This window comes from Callithrix jacchus, chromosome 6 (genome assembly GCF_049354715.1).
Source record: "Callithrix jacchus isolate 240 chromosome 6, calJac240_pri, whole genome shotgun sequence".
Taxonomy (NCBI): domain Eukaryota; kingdom Metazoa; phylum Chordata; class Mammalia; order Primates; family Cebidae; genus Callithrix; species Callithrix jacchus.
Window position 1 is genome coordinate 116,475,149 of NC_133507.1, and position 20,391 is coordinate 116,495,539.

Sequence of the window (20,391 nt, forward strand, 5' to 3'; positions counted from 1 at the left end):
GTGAGGGCTTGTGTGAAGACTCAGGCAAGGGGGCACCCAGGCTACCCTTCCGTTGGCCAGATGTGCCCTCACTATGCCACTGAGCTAGAAAGCCAGCACAGACCCCATCCTCCTTAAGATTCCAAGAGGAAGAAACACACACATTTCCTGAAAAAAAAAAAAGAGTTATAGGCCAGGCATGGTGGCTTACACCTATAATCCCAGCACTCTGGGAGGCTGAGGTGGGTGGATCACCTGAGGTCAGAAGTTTGAGACCAGCCTGGCCAACATGGTGAAATACAAAATTTCCACTAGAATACAAAAATTAGCTGAGTGTGGTGTCAGGCGCCTGTAATCCCAGCTACTTAGAAGGCTGAGGCAGGAGAATGGCTTGAGCCTGGGAGGCAGAAGTTGCAGTGAGCTGAGATTGTGCTGTTGCACTCCAGCCGGGGCAACAAGAGGGAGACCCCACCTCAAAAAAAGAGAAAAACTTATATGGGTTATAAATCACAATGCAAGGCTATAGTAATATGGGTTCTCTACATCACCTATACTCAGGCATTGTGTTGGGTTGTTCTGGGAGGACACTTCAGTGCCAGCCTCCTTTTTTTTTTTTTGAGACGGAGTTTCGCTCTTGTTACCCAGACTGGAGTGCAATGGCACAATCTCGGCTCACTGCAACCTCCGTCTCCTGGGTTCAAGCAATTCTCCTGCCTCAGCCTCCCGAGTAGCTGGGACAACAGGCGCATGCCACCATGCTTAGCTAATTTTTGTATTTTTAGTAGAGACAGGGTATCACCTTGTTGACCAGAATGGTGTCGGATCTCTTGACCTTGCGATCCACCCACCTCAGCCTCCCAAAGTGCTGGGATTATAGGCGTGAGCCACCGCGCCCAGCTTTTTTTTTAAGACAGAGTCTCACTCTATTGCCCAGGCTGGAGTGCAGTGGTGTGATACTTCTTGATATTACTTCCAGAGAATGATAGCCAGCAAGCACAAGGAAGTTACAGGACAGATAAGGCTGGTGATTATCACAAGCTCTTCAGAGAAAGGCCATAAGGTGTGGAGAAAACCAAGGCTGCTCTTCTCTTTGGTTGTCTCAGCTTAAATTTCCCTTCCTCCTAGAGTGGAATCCTAGATTTTTTCTTCTCACAAGTGAAACTTATTTGTATTTGTGTGGTTATCTTATTTATTAACCATCTTTTCAAATATTTATGTGAGGTGTTCACCAATATATCCCCAATCCACAGCAACTACTTGACACAGAGGTGGCACTTCCTAGATGTTTGCCAACTGAAGAAATGTCTTTAGCAGCCTCCGGACAAGGCAAGGATGGGGAGTCTGAAGGGAATCTAAAATAAAAAGAGGACAGAGGATGCATGACATCCTTGTTCAGAGGGATACAGTCCATTTGATTTCCTGCGCACAGGCTGTCTTCAATTCTGTCCCTTTTTCCAGATAGGAATTGCTGAGCAATGGATGCTTCATTGTTTGTTTTTAGCTACCATCCACTGAGAATGCCAGGCACTGTGCTAAGGACTTCATTTACATACATTAAGTCATCCAACCTGCAGAACAAGTACTCTATGAAGTATGTTTAATTATTATCCTATTTTACAAATAAGGAAACAGGCTTGGAGGGCATGGGAGGGGTGGCGTTTGTGTGTGTGGTTATGTAACTAATGCAATGAATGGCAATGCCAAGACTCAAACCCAGATCTATCTGACCCCAATAATGCACTCTTTCATCTTTTCAGGTCTTTTTTACTTTGTAAAGTATTTCCTTTGGTTTCAGACCCTGGATTAATGCACTCTTATATTGCCTTCACTTTAAACAAAGTGACATGAGGCAGGAGATTCATAATGCAAACGCCTATGATCAACTAGCTTACCCTCCGTCTAATGGCCCATCTACATTCAGTTTTTCTGGACTGTGACCTAATCTAGTAAATCTTGTCATCCATATATTCATTTCCGTATTTTGCTCCCTTCATTGGTGCTCACTCCTCATATTTCAGGCAAAGAGATAGCTACTGCACAGTGATTATGGCCCCCAGACAGATGTAGGCTGTTTCTTACTCTAAGCAAGGCACACCAGGGTATGGTTATATAGTTCAACAGGGAACAATACTTAGTCTTTCCAATTGAGGAGTTTCTCTCTCTCTTTTTTTTTTAAATTTATTTATTTCTTTTGAGACAGAGTCTTGTTCTGTTGCCTAGGCTGGAGTGCAGTGGCTCGATCTAGGCTCACTGCAACCTCCGCCTCTCAGGTTCAAGCAATTCTCCTGCCTTAGCCTTCCAAGTACCTGGGACTACAGGTACCCACCAATATGCCCTGCTAACTTTTGTATTTTTATTAGAGACAGGGTTTTACCATATTGACCAGGCTGGTCTCGAACTCCTGACCTTGTAGTCTGCCCGCCTTGGCTTCCCAAAGTGCTGGGATTACAGGCGTGAGCCACCGCACCTGTCCAGTAGAGTTTATCTTTTTTTTCAGTTTAGAATTTAACTGACCAGGCGTGGTGCCTCACATCTGTAATCCCAGCACTTTGAGAGGCTGAGGCGGGCAATCATTTGAGGTCAGGAGTTCTAGGCCAGCCTGGGCAACATGGCGAAACCCTTTATTACAAAAAATATAAAAATTATCAAGCATGGTAGCACCTGTAGTCTCAGCTACTGGGGAGGCTGAGGTAGGAGGATCACCTGAGCCTGGGGAGGTTCCGGCTGTATAGTGAGCCATGATTGTGCTACTGCTCTCTAACCTGGGCCACAGAGTGAAACCCTGTCTCAAAATAAATAAATAAATATGTACATATATATATATATGCTGCAATGAACATGAGAATGCAGATAGCCCTTTTACATATTGATTTCATTTTCTTTGAATATGCACCCAGTAGTGGGATTGCTGAATCATATGGCAATTCTAGTTTCAGTTTTCTGAGGAACTTCTATACCATTTTCCATCATGGCTGTATTCATTTACATTTCCACCGTCAGCACACTAGGGTTCCCTTATTTCCACACCCTTGCCAAAACTTATTATCTTTCATCTTTTTGTTAATAGCAATTCTAACAGGTGTATGGTGATATTTTATTGTGGTTTTAATTTGCATTCCCCTGAGGATTAATGATGCTGAGTACTTTTTTATGTATCTTTTGGCCATTTGCTTGTTTTCTTTTGAGAAATATGTATTTAGGTCCATTTGCCAGTTTTTTGATTGGGTTAATTGTCTTCTTGCTATTGAGTTGTTTGAGTTAGGAGGTGGTATTTGATATCATTTCCGTTAAGAATCCCTGCAGACCATCACATACAGTTGTATCAGGGTTCACTGGTTTCTGTTTTCAGCATTATTTCTCTCCCACCCACTCTCTCATCCCACTTTCCTTGCCAAAAGACGAAAGAAATAAGAAGAAAAATACTTTTCTTTGTCTTCACATGCAAAATGTATTTTTTGTCCCAGGGCCAATAAGATCGACAAAGGAAGCATGAAATATTATACTCAGGGTAGGAGCATAATGCATGCTATGAGAAAGTGAAACAAACCCTGCAAGATTTCAAAGGGATCTTTCACAGGAAGAAAAAGAAAAAAGTTGAGGTTGGTTGGATGGGGATATGATTTAAAGAAGAGGAAAAGCCAGACTGTGTGTTGTGTGTGTTGCCAGTTTGCTATAGTCATGGTGTTGTAAAACAAATCAGTCCAAAAGACCTTGTGTTATTTATTTAATCAAGTAATCACAGTGTCTCTGAAACTTTCAGATGCAAGCACAGAAATAGAAGTGTTTAATGAAGTCAGACTTGCAATTGCCAGGAAGTAGTGAAAAATGCCAATGTAATCTCTGCTACCTGTGTAAGTCCTAAGGGAAAGATGAGCTCATGAATGCATATATATAGATCATTACAAGGCTGAATTAAAATACATTAAATATAGAAGTGGGTATAATCCCCTGAGGATATTCAACATAAAAAGAATAGCTGAAGAACAACCTGAAGCTTTAAAAGTAGGGAAATCTAAGATCCTCACTGGCTGGAGAAAACAGTTACTACACACCCTGCCAGGAAAACACTTCATATAAAGCTTGGTGTTTGAAAGCCTTAGCTGATCTAAATGAATGCAAATTTAGGTGGAGAGACTAGCTTTATCCTTCTATTTGTGGTCTCCACAGCCCCTGGACCTGAGAGGCTTCAATAATTGTTACCTGAGTTGGAGTGAACTGAAATAAAGAAGTAAAGATACTATATCATCTATTGAAATCTTTAAAGGGTAAGTTTCATTTATTTACCATTTGTTAAATGGTATAGTATATATTATTGGTTTAACAATTGGACATTTCTTTTAGTATTTGATTTTTGGGTCATAATGTCTTCAGTCATACTGGAGTTAGAGCAAAGAATGACAGACATGCCCCCCATCCACACACCAGAAGTGTCAAATTCAGGGAGTGTGCCATTCAGTAAATCCTTGGTGTGTTACTAAATTGACATCAACAGGGCCTCAATGGGGACCAAAAGTAAAATTTGAAGACCTTAAAACAGAACGAAGTGGCTACCAATTAAAAGGGAGAAATATGTTAATTCATACAAAGGAATAGAAAAAAAAATGTGACTTAAAACTGAGAGAATGCTGAGACAATGACAAGCATTAAAAATGGAGAAGCAGGAACAAGAAGGAGATGTATGTGCCCAAGCAGATTGGTTTAAGAAGCCTAATGTGGACCAAAGATAGTATGCAAAAGTAACTCGAAACCATTGAAAAGAGACGCCTCCTCCCCAAATTTAGCCAACATAAGACATTACTTTGACTGACAATGGCCACTCTAAAAAATGTTGAAAGGAGAATCTCAAAAGTAAGTAGTAAGAGGAAACATTTTGGAATAATGGAAGGAAAAAATTACAGTGCATAGGTACACATCATTGACATTTCAGGAACGCCTATTTACCTCAATAACATTTCATGAACAAAGTAATGAAGACAACGTCTTGAAAGAAAGAAATACTGGGTGTTATTTTTATTTTTCTTATAATCTCAAAAGTTGACCTAACCCGACATATTTGGATGGAGATGAACTACTTATGAGTAGATTCAGAATCACAATCGAACTCATCCTTAGATAATTCTGAAACACAAACAACCACCACGAACCTGAAAACCTGGAAAATTCTACTGGAAAGCCAAATGAGCCTTCATTATTGAAAGAAACTTTTTTTATTCTACAAAATAATTTTAAATTCTGAGTTACCCTCAAGCAAACTCAGAATTTTAATAGTAAAAAGAAAATAACAAAGCACACCACCTTGTAATTCTGCATGTCTTTAACTACAAAGAATCATTAACAATACAGAAATGAAAGGCTTAGGTACAATTCTTTGAGTGACAAATTATGACTTAATTTAAAAGAGAATAAATTAATTGCAGCTATATTTTTCCTGAAAAAAATAAGGCATTGAGAATTTAAATCCTTTCCAGAGCTTTTCTTCCACATAAAGGAAGTAGAACAAAATGAGGGTGAATCCCAGTGAAGAAAGTTTTTGTCAGCTTTCGGATTTTTTGGTGTAAAAATAACTGGTCATGAGGGTAACAGTTTACTAATAGATGGATTTGAGTCTGCCTCTTGAGGTTTCATCTTGTATAAGAATATCTTGTATTTGCATGGGTTTTTTTTTTAAGTGATTCTGTATTTAGGATTAGTTATGCCATGAAAGGCTTTATTCTTGCTTTTTTGTTAATTTTGGAATAACAAATATTAACCAATTTGTCTTTAAGCTAAAGACAAGCAAATGTAATTAAGTTCCCAGCTTTAAACATTCTTTTGGTTATGCTATCATTTGGCATTCTAACTACCTTTCTAACGGACTTCACTTTTTACTGCATTGTCTTAAATATGTAAATTTTAGGTTTTGCATAGTTGAATCCATAACAATGATGTAGAAGCTTATACATGCTTTGAGAAAATGTATGTATTTGTGTGTATTTGCGAGAAATTTATTTTAAAAATCCACATCTATCCCATGTGTACCTATTTGGAAGTATGCATCTAATACATCGAGGCATACTCTATGCTACACTAAAAGAAGAGTAATCAGTCTTTGCCCTCAAGGTGGTTACCATCTATTTTAGTTGATTTAATATGTCACGTGGCCGGGCGCGGTGGCTCAAGCCTGTAATCCCAGCACTTTGGGAGGCCGAGGAGGGTGGATCACGAGGTCAACAGATCGAGACCATCCTGGTCAACGTGGTGAAACCCCGTCTCTACTAAAAATACAAAAAATTAGCTGGGCACGGTGGCGCGTGCCTGTAATCCCAGATACTCAGGAGGCTGAGGCAGGAGAATTGCCTGAACCCAGGAGGCGGAGGTTGCGGTGAGCCGAGATCGCGCCATTGCACTCCAGCCTGGGTAACAAGAGCGAAACTCCGTCTCTAAAAAAAAAAAAAATGTCACGTATGTTCTGTCATAGGATAAAAGAACAATTTAGCTCTGTGTGTGTTGAGTAAGAATCTTATCTGAGCAATAGTAAGATAAAATGGTTTTGGAGTTAGGTGAATCGGAGCTTGAAACCTAGCTGTTCACATTTAGTATCTTTGTTTATTTATTCATTTATTTATTTATTTTTGGGGACGGAGTCTCTCTCTGTCACCCAGGCTGGAGTGCAGTGACACAATCTCGGCTCACTGCAACCTCGGCCTCCTGGGTTCAAGCGATTCTCCCACCTCAGCCTCCCGAGTATCTGGGATTACAGGCGCCCACCACCACACCTGGCTAATTTTTGGTATTTTTTTGTATTTTTTGTATTTTTAATTTTTTTGAGACAGAGTTGCACTCTTGTTACCCAGGCTGGAGTGCAGTGGCGCGATCTCGGCTCACCGCAACCTCCGCCTCCTGGGTTCAGGCAATTCTCCTGCCTCAGCCTCTTGAGTAGCTGGGATTACAGGCATGCGCCACCATGCCCAGCTAATTTTTTGTATTTTTAGTAGAGACGGGGTTTCACCATGTTGACCAGGATGGTCTTGATCTGTTGACCTCGTGATCCACCCGCCTCGGCCTCCCAAAGTGCTGGGATTACAGGCGTGAGCCACCGCGCCCGGCCAATTTTTTGTATTTTTAATAGAGACGGAGTTTCACCTTTTTGCCCATACTGGTCTTGAACTCCTGACCTCGTGATCCGCCAGCCTCAGCTTCCCAAAGTGCAGGGAGTACAGGCGTGTGCCACCACAACCGGCCTATTCCTTTTTTTTAATCTTATTTTTCGAGGTCTCACTCTGTCACCCAGGCGGCTAGAGTGCAGTGGTGCAATCTTGACTCACTGTAGCCCCAATCTCCCAGGCTCAAGCGGTCCTCTCACCTCAGCCTCCCTAGTGGCTGCAGTTACAGGTGTATGCCCACCACACTTGGCTAAGTTTTTGTGTTTTTTGTAGAGATGGGTTTTTTGTTATGTTGCCCAGGCTGGTCTAGAACTCATGGGTTCAAGTGATCCACTCGCCTCAGCCTCCCAAAGTGCTTGGCTTGCAGGAGTGAGTCATCATACCTGGACAACTTTTGTTCTTTGAAGTCTGAGATTTCCACTTACAAAATGGAGATAATGTTTAGTTTATAGAGGTGCCATGAGGGCTAAGTGTATTAATGTATATTAAACACCTAATATATAGGCTTTAGTTTTTAATTCTCTTTCCCCATACATATGATTTAAATGAAATGCTCAGGTTTAGCATTGTCCATTATTGTCTCTATTCATTTTGGTCTAGGATTTCTAAATCGATTTCCTAAATGCGGCCAAGCTGTAATTGACAGCACTTTTCAGTGGTGAATGAGACAGTGAGCTAGTGGTTAAAACTTCAGACAGGAGGTAGGAATGCCAGAGCGTGAAGCTCAAGGCCCAAGCCTTCTAAACACTCGTCACCAGCCACAGCCTCTACTGTCTGAAATAACCTCCCACGTATGGGGAGTGCACCGAGAGAGAATAGGAGAAAAACCTTCATCGTGTGCCTAAAAAGCCTGGAAAAAAGAAAAGCGGCTATGAAGGCAAGGATTTGTTTTGCAATTGCTTTTTAAAAAAGAAGAACACATACATTATTTCTAAAGAGTTTCACTAGAAATAAACACTAGGGCTTCTCATCCTTCTACTCCCAATCTACAGCAGATTAATCGGTTAGTTTTTCCCAGAAAAAACACAAAGGAAAGTTCAACCAAATGCACACTGTTCATTCCTGGATGGCACTTCTGCCCACAGTCTTCCCTCTTGTTGAACAATATAGAAAGTACACTTGAGGTCAAACTTTTAATTCTCCACTTGAAACCCAGATCATTGATTTCCTCTTTGTCCTCTTGGTCACTCTGCAACCATCTCCCTCAAAAGAAAATCAGAATACCACCTACAACTTCTGAGGAGACACTAAGCAATTCTAAAGTGTAACTGAAGTCCCCCAAACCTCCTAGTTTTGGGGGGGTCTTTGTCATTCTTTAGTTTCCCTCCTCTCCCCACATTCCATGCCTAATGAGAAAGGGAAATTAAAAAACACAAGAGGTTGCTCATTCTTTCAACCCCTGGGAAAGGGGTTATTTCTTTGCATTTTTTTTTTTTTTTTTTTTTTTGAGACAGAGTCTTGCTCTGTCACCCAGGCTGGAGTACAGTGGTGCAATCTGGCTCACTGCAGCCTCTGCCTCCCAGATTCCAGCGATTCTCCTGCCTCAGCCTCCTGCGTAGCTGGGAATACAGGCGCATGTCACCATGCCCAGCTAATTTTTGTATTTTCAGTAGAGATGGGTTTCTTCATGTTGGCCAGGCCAGTCTTGAACTCCTGGGCTCAGGTGATCTGCCTGCCTTGGCCTCCCAAAGTGCTGAGATTACAGGTGTGAGCCACCACGCCCAGCCTTCTCTGTGCTTTTTAAAGTGGGAATTCTCTTTCTTGAGAATTCCACTTTTGTTGAACCTGCTGCATTTTGGTGGTGGCTTTCTAACTTGGACTTTTTCCCCTCTACTGTGAATTTTCTTTTAATTTCATTATTGAAATTTTAAATTGTGGGACAACCTACATACAGAAAAGTGTGCAAATCATATTATACCTCAATGAATGTTTATGTATACTTCACTCAGCTCAAGAGCTAGCACATTTTTAGCACATAGAAGGCTCATAGGGCCCTTTCCCAAATAATAACTCCTCCCTGGTAAACTCTGCTATGACCTTCATACACTTTCTTTCATGTGTCAGTAATTTGTTCTTTTGTTTCATAGTATTCCATTGCATGAATATACCACAACATATCCTTCTCTGTTGATGAATCTTGATATTGTTGATGAATATTGCTATTATGGGTTAGGGTGCCTTGAACATCTCCACTGTGGATTCTTAATTTTTTTACGCACTCCCTGTAGAAATTGTGATGAATAAAATTCTGGAAAGGGTTTACATGTTCCCAGCTAATCTTGCTCCACGTTGGTTTGGTTACTTTGGCATCAGAATTTAAAGGCTGATAAAAATCCTCTGTAGTCCCAAATTTTAGAAGAGAGAGAGAAAGAGAGGGAGGGGGGAAAAGTGGGAGGGAGGGAGAATGGGAAAATGTGTAGGCATGTTAGTATAAAGCTTTAAATTCGTAATTCTCATTTTATGGAGATATCTGATCATCTTAATTTGCAGTGGCTAAGTAAGTAAGGCTTACATGATTACAGACTTCTTTTCCTCACTTCTGGAAATACTTCATGCCCTCTGGAAATCCTTTAAAAGGTGATAAAATCATAGTGTCTAGTGCAAATTTTAGGGCAGAATTTACTAGGTAATTTGGTTGACTTTGAGTATTTTTCTCAAAGGCTTTTTTTGTTGTTGCTTTTTTTTTTTTTACTTGATAAAAACTCCAAACTTTTGGACTATCCAAACTCAGGGAGGCTGAGAAACACAGTAAAATGTATCTTTAAGTATTCACTGTGGTTTGTGCACTGTGACAAGCCATCTCCATTGCTGACTCTTATCTTTTGATTCCTTATTCCACTTCCTTAAAGTTCTCTGCTTTTGTTGTTACTTTATTTTGCTTCCTCAAATGTAGAGTAATTAGACATTCAAGTTTGAGCCCTAGAGTCTATTACATTAGTAAATTAACTAGCTACCTAGGCATTGTCCCTTTTCTTTTTTTAAATTTTTTTGTAGAGATGGAGTTTCAGGCTGCACAAGGTGGCTCATGCCTGTAATCCTAGCACTTTGGGAGACTGAGGCAGGTTGATTGCCTGAATTCAGGAGTTTGAGACCAGCCTGGGCAACATGGTGAAACCTTGTCTACTAAAATACAAAAAATTAGATGAGCATGGTGGTGCACTCTGGTAGTCCCAGCTATCTGGGAGTCTGAGGCACGAGAATTGCTTCAACCCGAGTGGTAGAAGTTGCAGTGAGCTGAGATCCTGCCACTGCCCTCCAGCCTGGGTGACAAAGCGAGACTCTGTCTCCCCCCCACACCCTGCCCTGTAGAATTTCCATTCTGTCTTGAAATAAAGTTTATGACACATGAAGTTGGAGAGGCCTCATGATAAATCAGATTATATCAAGCCACAGAACCTGTTAGAAGTAGCCACTTGGTAGTGCAAAATAAATTGGAAGTATGTTTCCCTGGCTGGTCTTGAACTCCTGGGCTCAAGCAGTCTTCCAGCCTTGGGCTCCTAAAGTGCTGGGATTATAGGCGGAAGCCTCTGCATCCATGTGACACTGTCCCTTTTCAATTTTTATATATAGATCATCTAGGAAACTAGTTAAAATAATCTGTATGCAGCAAGTTATTTGCTCAGTAGTTTTTTTAATTACAGAGATTCTAATTTCTTTCATTAAGATTAAGGATAGTCTTTTAAACAGTGTGTTCATTTTGGGAATGTTAGCTTATTTTGAATTGTGTTCTCATTGGTTTACTTACAGTGAAAATGCATATTCTTTATCACATCATTGTTCAATGTTTGATATCATAGTACAGTCATTTCCAATTAAGTTTATGACACATGAAGTTGGAGAGGCCTCATGATAAATCAGATTATATCAAGCCACAGAACCTGTTAGAAGTAGCCACTTGGTAGTGCAAAATAAATTGGAAGTGATGTGAAAATAGTGACAAATGGCTATGCAAACATGGCAAGCTAAGTTCTGGACATTAGCCCTTCGACCAAAAAAAGGTTAATCTAAGGAAAAAATATAAATGGCTTTTCAATTTCTAGTTTTAAACATTCATATTAGAAGATTAAAATATGGTTAGAGTTTGTCTATGACTTTCCCTCCAGCATTTAGGGCTGGAAGAGTGAAGCTTCTATGATGAGTATTTTGCCCCATCACCCATGTACCGGAAGCAGTACATAGCCATTTGTCACTATTTTCACATCACTTCCAATTTATTTTGCACTACCAAGTGGCTACTTCTAACAGGTTCTGTGGCTTGATATAATCTGATTTATCATGAGCCCTCTCCAACTTCATGTGTCATAAACTTTATTTCAAGACAGAATGGAAATTCTATAGGCCAAAGTTGGGAGGGATAAGATAAATATTTGTGTTGACAAGTGGTGACCATAGAAATAGTTCTAGATAATAAGTATATAAGGCCTTGGAGTTTGTTACATTGCTGGGAAAGACATTTTTTGCTATTTTGAGTTTTCTTGACACACATTAGTAGCTCCATCTGGGAAAAGTCACATTTCTCTGTTTCAACTAAATTCCAAAGCCAGCTTTCAAGCTTTCCGTAAAATGTGCTTTGTATTATACTGCCAGGAAATAGTCCTTTGTTGGCTCTATAGCCCTCGCTCAGAAAGGCTGAAGTGATAAATTATAAATTGTGATTCTATTGGTGGGGGGAACCCTTGCTAGAGCTGGTTTTGAATTCCTGCAATAGTGTTTAAGCTGTTTAAGGTTCTCATTCAACATTTACAATTGGCTCAGTGTGAGGGAGAAGGAAAAAACCTGTTGATACAGCTCCTTTAAGTGCTATGGGTTTCAAAACAACTCTCTAGATAGCAAGCATTCCTGTGGTGGGAGGCAGTGGGTGAGTGGAAAACCTTTCCCATTCATTCAAAGAAGGGGAAAGAGACTGAACTTATCTCCCAACAGGTGAAGTTAAGCACGTCCTGTAAGTGGATTGATTTCTTGTATAAATCAAAGTTCTGTTCATAGGGACCATAAACAATGTTCTCTGACCTGGTACCCTTCTGTTCCCCAACCCTATCCCTCTATCCTCCTAGCTCACTGCTGGGAAAATATTTCTTGCTTGGAGAAGCCTTTCTTCCTCCTTGAAGATAGTAATCGTTTTTCTCTTTTGGGTTCAAAAGGAGAATTTTTTTTTCTTTGTCATGTCTGTGTGCCTTGCCTATCTAATATAGAACATTGTTTCTCATTTCCTCTGCTACTATGCTTGTGCACGTCTCAAAACAAATGTGAATTTTTTGCCAAAACAAAGTGCATGCTTTATAAAATTACAAGGGAATGTTCTCTGATTATATTCTTAGAGTGTTTAAAATTCTGAAAGTGCTTAGGAGTTTCCTTTTAAAAATCTGTCAACAAACTTCTTATAGAAACCCATTTTGTAAAGTGTTTTATTTTTGCTCTTACGAATTGTGTACAAAAATACCTAGTGTGTTTTAGTAGTAATAATGCATAGTTTAATAAAGTGGAAGTTCAACAGATTAAAGCTTTTAGACTGTTTTACTCCTTTTGCAATTAATCAATTATATTTATCCACATAAGTGATTTTATATAGTATTTCAGCAAAGGTAGATAAAAACATTACCCAGTGCAACAAATTAACCTAAAAAAGAATAATAGATCATATAAGGATTATAGGAGCAAGACAAAATGGTTGCTAAAATTTATTATTCTTTGAAATCCACATCCAAAATTAAAAATTTTTCTTTTTAAATTTTGTAACTATTGTCAAAGTTATTAGCAATGTGAAGAAAGGAATCTTCTGTGGTGTATTTTCACCTAATCTGTTCCTACCTTTGTTCTGTCTCCAATCTCAATGGTCCTTCGTATTCAAAGACGAAGTTACTGAGCTGTTGACAGTCTCTACTCTCTAGTTGGATGGATGAGCTGCTCTGAGTCATCCACACTTTTATCTTGTGAGATCATTCATTCTATGAGCAATGACATCAATTTTCCAGGAGGCTGGCTGGCTAGGAACAAAGATAAAGACCATGACCACAGAAGGAGTGAAGTTAAAGGGCTTGGAATAGCATCTGATACAGACTAGGAGCTTGAGAAGTATTTGCTGCTTAAACGTCTTCAACGGTTTTCCTTTGCGTCAGTCACGTACCCAACCAGTTCATGATGGAGCAGATTTTCTTTTCTATTTGCATAGGAATTATAATCCTGGCTTTAAAAATATTGAGTGAATTTGCAGTGCCAAAATTAAGCATATAAGCTTTACTTTTGCATTCTGAGCCCTCCAAACTTTTGCGGATTCATTTCTAATATTCAATTTCCTTTACATTTTGCTTAAGGAACTTGTTGAGAAGAATTGCTCATCTGGTAGTGCTCCATAACCCTTACCCACTTTGAGCGTGTCACAAACTCAACTTTCACATAAAATATTGCTGGCAGAGATGTTTTGGCTTTTAGTATTAAAGTTAATATAAAAAACTCTGTTAAAAAACTTCCACTCTAAAAGAACTTAAGCTTTAGACAAACTCCGCTAATTCACCATTTTCTCCTCCAGAAAGCCTCAGTTGTCTTTTGACGGCTTGAAACTGATTTCAATTATTTGTTTATTGCCAGCAATATACATTAAAAAAAAATAGCCAGGCATGGTGGCTCAGAACTGTTATCCTGGCACTTTGGGAGGCTCAAGTGGGAGGATCATTTGAGTCCAGGAGTTTGAGACCAGCCTAGGCAACATAGCAAGACCCTGCTACAAAAAATAAGCCGGGTGCAGTGGCTCACACCTGCAATCCCAGCACTTTGGGAGGCTGAGGCAGGCGGATCACGAAGTCAGGGGTTCGAGACCAGCCTGACCAACATGGTGAAACCCGTCTCTATTAAAAATAATAATAACAATAAAATAAAACATTAGCTGGACATGGTGGTGCATGCCTGTGGTCCCAGCTACTCAGGAGGCTGAGGAGGGAGGATCACTTAAGCCTAGGAGGTCAAAGCTGCAGTGAGCTGTGATCGTGTCAAGTATCCTCAGCCTGGGGAACAGTGAGACCTTGTCTCAAAAACAATAAAAGGAAAAATAGAGGGGGTCTGGTTCCCTTCATGGAAGCATTAGATGGATACTGGATAGGGAATGTTCATTCCCTCAGAGGAGGATAAAGTTTTCTAGAGGAGAACTTCACAAAGTGTAGTATAGGTGAGAGTCACTGGAGATACTGTCACAGTGCAGTTTCTGTTTGAGTAGGTCCAGAGTGAGGCTTGGGAATCTGCATTTTTAACAAGTCTGCTGGTAAGGAGGATGTTGCTGGTTCATAATAAAATCACCTGGGCAGTTTTCTTTGTTTTATAGAGACAGGGTGTGGCTGTTGCTGCTTAGGTTAGTTTTGAACTCCTGTCTTTAGGCAATCCTCCCACCTCAACCTCCCCAAGTGCCGGAGTCTAGGTGTGAGCCACGATGACCCGCAATCTGGCTAGATATTTAAAAACATACAGATGCTTAGGTTCCACTCTCACCCCATCGCACCTCTCTGGATTCTGATTTAGTTGGCTTGGGTTATGGCCTGAGTATAGGGACTTTTAAAATCTCCCAGGTGATGGTAATGTGCAGTCAAGTTTAAGAACCTCTAAATTCATTTATCTCAGTTTCCGCTTGACAGTCCATTCAGTTACAGACATTACTTGCCTGGTCCCTATAGATATGTGATTTTCTGAATTAAATACCTTGCCCTTTCTTGAAGAACTCACACTAGTCTTTCAAAACCCTTTTTCAAATACCACTGCATTCTTCAGATACCTAATACATTTAAAAAAATTCTTCTAACAGTTACTTCGCTCTAAATCCTATACAACTTTGCTTATACTTCCTAAGGCAATGACCACATTCTGCTTTCTAATTATGTGTATTTATCTTAACCTCCCTGATTGATGAACTACCTAAAGGCAGAGATGGTTGTCTCATCTCTTTTATCTTTCCCAGCGGTTTCCCCAACCCCTGACACAGTGCCTTGAGCCTGCATTTGTTCATTCAACATTCGCATAGCATCCCTGTGCCAAACAGGCTGAGCTCTGGTGAGGTGTGCAAAAACAGAAGACTTCCCTCCCAGCCTTTAGGAGCATCACATTCAGATGAGGGAGACTGATACTCACAAATGACTCACAAAAGCAAATGTAAGATCTCAACAGAGGAATGGGGGAATGAAGCTGAACTTTTCCACACTGGGAAAAAAATCGTTTTGAGGAAATTGGGATCTGAAGAATTTGAAACTAGGAGGAGGTGAAGAATGAGGATGAAGATCATTCAGAAAGATAAATCTGCCTATACAAATTCCCCATCCCCATGTTGGGAAGGAGTGTGCACTAAACTGGAGGAAGGGCATTGTGGCTGAATTTAATCAAGAGGATTCAGGTTGAAAGATGTTTCAGAATACCTAGGAAAGTTGAGAAATTTAGTAAATATTAATGACAGAATAATAAAATCTCCACAAGCAAATAGTGGTAAATTTAATTATTTACTTATATAATGATTGAAGCAGGAGGCTACAGAACTGATATAGCATTTGAAATTAACAGTAAAGCTTGATTGCATTGATTGCTTATAATTTGAATGTATCAGTGACCCTAAAAAAGTTATACATTATTCTAAGAGAATATGATGCCTGGAAACATCACAGTATTTTCTTTTTATCTCTTGTTTTAAGTTTTTAATTAGTAATGCCTTTGCATGATGCTTTAAAAAAAATCTAAAAGTTTTCTGTTAAAAAATCTCTTTTCCACCCCTACCACCCGTTCATATAGGTCCCCAATGAAATGCCAACTATTACTAGTTTCTTATGTATTCATTCAGTCTCCTTAAGCCTGTTCAAGCAAATGCATGCTAAGCACTGTATTCTCGCTTCTGAACCATGCTTTACCCCCTTTACCATTTAGTCTGTATTTCTTTTCATTTTATTAGAGAACTTCCACATTTTTTTCTAATGAAAAATGCTAAATGTTATTCAACTATATGGATGTATTAACTGGTATGTGTTCCTTATAGTTGCGGGGCTTCCAATATTTTGCTATTGCAATCAATGCCACAATTAATAATCTTGCACTTTACTTTTTTTTTTTTTTTGGGGGGGGTGGGGAGGAAGGCAGGAAGGGAGGGAAGAAGGACGGTAGGGAGGAAGGAAGGGAGGAAGGAAGGAAGGAAGGGAGGAAGCGGGGAGGGAGGGAGGGAGGGAGGGAAGGGAAGGAAGGAAATCAAGCAATGAGAGAGACATTGCTGACCTGGATCTAGAGGTTTACAAGTTGATTTCTTTTTTTTTTGAGAGAAGGAAATAAAAAAAAATAATAAGTAAAGGAGAGGAAGAAAGAGGAAGAGAAAGAGGGAGAGTAAATGGAAATATTGCTTTATTTTGAAAAAAATTGAGTATTAATAATGGCCAATCAATGTTTCATTTAAACTTATGGGTAGGTGTGATGTGGTATTGACAAGAATGTATATTTTGTGTATTTGAAGTGGAGAGCTCTATGAATATTTATTACGTTTACTTGTTCTGGATCTGAGTTCGAGTCCTTGATATCCTTATTAATTTTCTGTCTCATTGAATCTAAGTCTCGTATCTGGGTGTTAGGATCGTTAGCTCTTGTTGTTGCATTGATCCTTTTACCACTATATCTTTGTTACTTTAAAATCTATTTTCTCCGATATGAGAATTGCAACTCCTGCTTTTTATTTATTTATTATTTATTTTTGCTCTCCATTTGGTTGGTAAATCTTTCTCCATCCCTTTGTTTTGAGTCTGTGTATCCTTGCATGTGAAACAGGTCTGGATGTAACATGCCATTGGGTTTTGGCTGTGTCTTTTGATTGGGGGATTTAGTCAATTTAAATTTAGGGTTACTGCCATTTGATGTTGACTGGCTGTTTTATCCATTCGTTGGTGTAAATTCTTCTTTATGTTGGTGCTCTTTACTTTTTGGTGTATTTTTAGAAAGGCTAATACTGGTTGTTTCTTTCTGTGGTAATGCTTCTTTCCGAAGCTCTTGTAAAGCAGGCCTGGTGGTAATAAAATCTCTGAGTTCTTGCTTGTTCATAAAAGATTTTATTTTTCCTTCAGTTGTGAAGCTTAGTTTGGCTGGATATGAAATTCTGGGCTGAAGGTTCTGTTCTTTGAGAATGTTGAATATTGGCCCCCACTCTCTTCTGGCTTGTAGAGTTTCTGCTGAGAGATCTGCTGTAAGTCTGATAAGCTTGCCTTTGTGGGTAACATGACCTTTCTCTCTGGCTGCCCTTAGTATTTTCTCCTTCGTTTCAACCCTGGTGAATCTAACGATTATGTGCCTTGGGGTTGCTCTTCTTGAGGAATATCTTTGTGGTGTTCTCTGTATTACCTGGGGTTGAATTTTGACCTGTTTTGCTAGTTTAGGAAAATTTTCCTGAATAATATCCTGAAGGGTATTTTCCAGCTTGGATTCATTCTCTCCGTTGCATTCAGGTACACCTATCAAACGTAAATTTGGTCTTTTCACATAGTCCCACATTTCTTGGAGACTTTGCTCATTCCTTTTTATCCTTTTTTCTCTAATCTTTTCTTCACATTTTATTTCATTAAGTTGGACTTTGACCTCTGATATCCCTTCTTCTGCTTGAACAATTCGAGTGTTTAAACCTGTGCATACTTCTCAGAGTTCCTGTATTGTATTCTTTAGTTCCATTAATTCACTCATACTCCGCTCCAAGTTGTCTATTCTCAATAGGATTTCATCAAACCTTTTTTCAAAGTTCCTAGTTTCTTTACGTTGGGCTACAACATGGTCTTTTAACTCACCGAAGTTTCTTATTATCCATTCCTTGAAGCGTGATTCTGTCATTGGGATGCGCTCGTTCTCCATCAAGCCTTGTTCCATTGTTGATGTGGAACTGTGATCATCTTTAGAGGGAGAGGCGTTCTGATTTTGAGTATTCTCAGCTTTTTTACGCTGGTTTCTTCCCGTCATTGTAAATTTATCCTCCTGTCTCTTTGAAATTACCAACTTTCAGATTAGGTCTCTTGAGTGGGCGTCCAGGTTGTTAGTTCCCAGGGCCAGAGCAGCGGCGTTAAAACTGATGGTGCTTTTCTGCCCAGGATTCTCCTGTCAGGCTTCCTTCTTGTGTCGGTAGTAGGCGACTCTGCCTTCCTGGGGCTCCAAACCTCGGTCAGAAGGGAAACCGGTCCTGTTTACTCTGCGCCTAGCGCTCCCGCGCTGAGGTGCCATCACAGCTGCTGCACCCGGCTCTGGTGTCGTGCTGGGGGCCCCGTGCAGGTCCTCCGAACCTGTTTACTTTGCTCCGAGCTGCCGCTCCGAGAGTCGCGCTGGCCACCCGTGTGTTTCCTCCACTGGGGGATCTCCTGCTCCGTGAGCGACCAGAATTTGTCTGAAAGTGTGGCGTCCTCTAGTTCTCCACGCCTTCCCTGAGAGCTGCAATCCTGGGATGTTAGCGATCGGCCATCTTGGATCATCTCCACTTTAGACTTTTTTATATGTGAAAATGTATCTGTAAGATAACTTTCCAGAAGAGAAAGTGCTGAATTAGGAGTATATACATTTGTAATTTTGAGAGACATTCCTAAATTACCTTCCATAAGTATTGTATCATTTTATGATACCACTAGAAATATGCATCTCTTTTGTCCTACAGCTTCCCCAGTAGCATATGATCAGTCGTTTGGTGGCAGCGGGTGTTTGGATTTCTTTTTTTTTTTCTTTTGAGACAGAGTCTCGCTCTTGTCATCCAGGCTGGAATGCAGTGGCGTTATTTCCACTCCCTGCAACTTCTGCCTCCGGATTCAAGCAATTCTTCTGCCTCAGCCTTCTGAGTAGCTGGAATCACAGGCATATGCCACCAGCCCACTAATTTTTGTATTTTCAGTAGAGACAGATTTTCACCATGTTGGCCAGGTTGGCCTTGAACTCCTGGCCTCATGTAATCTGCCTACCTTGGCCTTCCAAAGTGCTGGGATTACAGGTGTGAGCCACCATGCCCAGCCAGATCTAATAGGTTTTAAACTGATATCTTAATATTTTAGTTTGGATTTATCTTGTTCCAACTGAAGTTGAACATCTTTTGTTAGAGAGCCATTGATGTTTTCTTCTGTAAACTCCCTGTTCTGTTGTTGTTAGTTACTTGTTTGCCTATTTGTTTTTGTCTTATATGAAGTGTTGCTTTGGATAAACTTACCAATACTTTACATTATGATTTCGGGATTTTGAGACGTAGTTACAAAGTCCTTTTATATTCCAAGATAATAAGTGAATTCTTCCATATTACATTATAGGACATTTACAGCACCACCTTTTTACTTTTAAGTATTTGATCTTTTATATATATTTGGTATATGATGTAAGGCATGGATAGATACAAAAGATAACTGCCTCAGCAGTGGTGAGAAAGGATAAACTTGCAAATGGAGCATGAAAAGAAAAAAGGAAAAAAACTAAAGCTGACACAAGTCTGAGTAAGATGGAATCAAAAGTATGAGGTGGTCTTAGAAAAATTTAGCATTAGCCTCCACCTGCCAGTCCCAGCATATTATGTCCAAGACTGGCCTGCAGGACTTTATTATTTATTTATTTAGAGACAGCAGGACTTTATTTATTTAATATATATATTTTGAGACGGAGTTTCATTCTTGTTGCCCAGGCTGGAGTGCAATGGTGTGATCTTGGCTCACTGCAACCTCCACCTCCCAGGCTCAGGCGATTCTCCTGCCTCAGCCTCCCAAGTAGCTGGGATTAAAATTGCAGGCACCTGCCACCAGGCCTGGCTGATTTTTTTTTTTTTTTTCATTAGAGACGGGGTTTCACCATGTTGGCTGGGCTGGTCTCAAACTCCTGACCTCAGGTGATCCATCTGTCTCTGCCTCCGAAAGTGTTAGGATTACAGGCATGAGCCACTACGTCTGGCCCAGGACTTTATCTATCTATCTATCTATCTATCTATCTATTTATTTATTTATTTCGAACAGAGTCTCGCTCCATCACCCAGGCTGGAGTACAGTAGCATAATCTCAGCTCACTGCAACCTCTGCCTCCCAAGTTAAAGCAATTCTCTTGCCTCAGCCTCCCAAGCAGCTGGGATTACAGGCACCCACCACCACACCCAGCTGATTTTTTGTATATTTGGAGGAGACTGGGTTTCACCGTGTTGGCCAGGCTGATCTTGAACTTCTGACCTCAAGTGATCTGCCACCTCAGCCTGGGATTACTGGCATGCGCCACAGAGCCCAGCCTGCCTCCAGGACTTTAGACATTAAAATGCTGGAGAACATTCAAAGAGCAACTA

General features: G+C 40.2%; 1 protein-coding gene across 9 annotated transcripts in view; it reads left to right on the forward strand.

Moving 5' to 3' along the window:
• SLC39A10 (solute carrier family 39 member 10) overlaps window positions 1–20,391 on the forward strand; it is a 313,899-nt gene that overhangs the window by 168,804 nt on the left and 124,704 nt on the right. For 8 of the 9 annotated variants that reach the window (XM_054257743.2, XM_078328065.1, XM_078328060.1 and 5 more), the window contains one exon: window positions 4,147–4,244. The gene's annotated coding sequence lies outside the window, so the exon portion shown is untranslated. Of the gene's footprint in view, window positions 1–4,146; window positions 4,245–11,999; window positions 12,064–20,391 lie in introns of those variants that run through there. The other variant, XM_078328064.1, reaches the window with a different exon arrangement.